This window comes from Perkinsus marinus (assembly GCF_000006405.1).
Source record: "Perkinsus marinus ATCC 50983 genomic scaffold scf_1104296961898, whole genome shotgun sequence".
Lineage (NCBI taxonomy): Eukaryota > Perkinsozoa > Perkinsida > Perkinsidae > Perkinsus > Perkinsus marinus.
The window spans coordinates 223-927 of record NW_003205617.1 but is presented as its reverse complement, the minus strand read 5'-3'; the positions used below and the strand labels follow the sequence as shown (position 1 = coordinate 927).

The window sequence follows — 705 nt, the reverse complement described above, 5'->3', positions numbered from 1 at the left end:
CGCCACCCTGTTCATGTTGCTAGGGGAGTGACTCACAGCGTCGCGAAGTACCCCCGCAAGGACGATGATATTTAGCTGAATCGCATTCTTGCATACTCGGCGTAGTAATGGTATCGTTCGCACTCTTTGTAAGAGGTCTCTTCCCAAATGACGGCTGCAACGACAGCGAATTCGCTGAAATGATAGGGCTTATATAGGATAAGAGTCTAGAGGTAGATACATTTTTTGGGATATACATCAATTCTCATCAATGTTCCTCAAATGTCATGCGCATCAGTTCGTTCGCATCCTACTCGGTCATAATGTCCATCAGAATCGCTATAAGGATTCGAAGGCGGGGCTTTTCAGATGTCTCGAAAACCTATACGTCGTCAAACGTGCGACAGCGGCAGGATTCGAACCTGCGCAGTCATAGCCTAGTGGATTTCGAGTCCACCTCCTTAACCACTCGGACACGCTGTCTGGAAGACGCAGAGGATCTCATCTCTGCCCATGAGAATCGCCACCCTGTTCATGTTGCTAGGGGAGTGGCTCACAGCATCGCGGAGCACCTCAGCAAGGACGATGATATTTAGCTGACTCGCATTCTCGCATACGTAGCCCAGCGCTTTGACAAGAACGTCGGCGTAGTAATGGTATCGTTCGCACTCTTCGTAAGAGGTCTCTTCCCAAATGATGGCTGCAACGACAGCGAATTCGCTGAAA

General features: G+C 49.5%; 1 non-coding gene across 1 annotated transcript; it reads right to left on the bottom strand.

Annotated features, from left to right (window-relative positions):
• Nucleotides 1–380: 380 nt before the first annotated feature.
• On the bottom strand, nt 381–462 carry Pmar_PMAR007588. Its single transcript has one exon. It is a non-coding gene; the product is annotated as a tRNA-Ser (tRNA).
• Between the last annotated feature and the right edge of the window lie 243 nt (nt 463–705).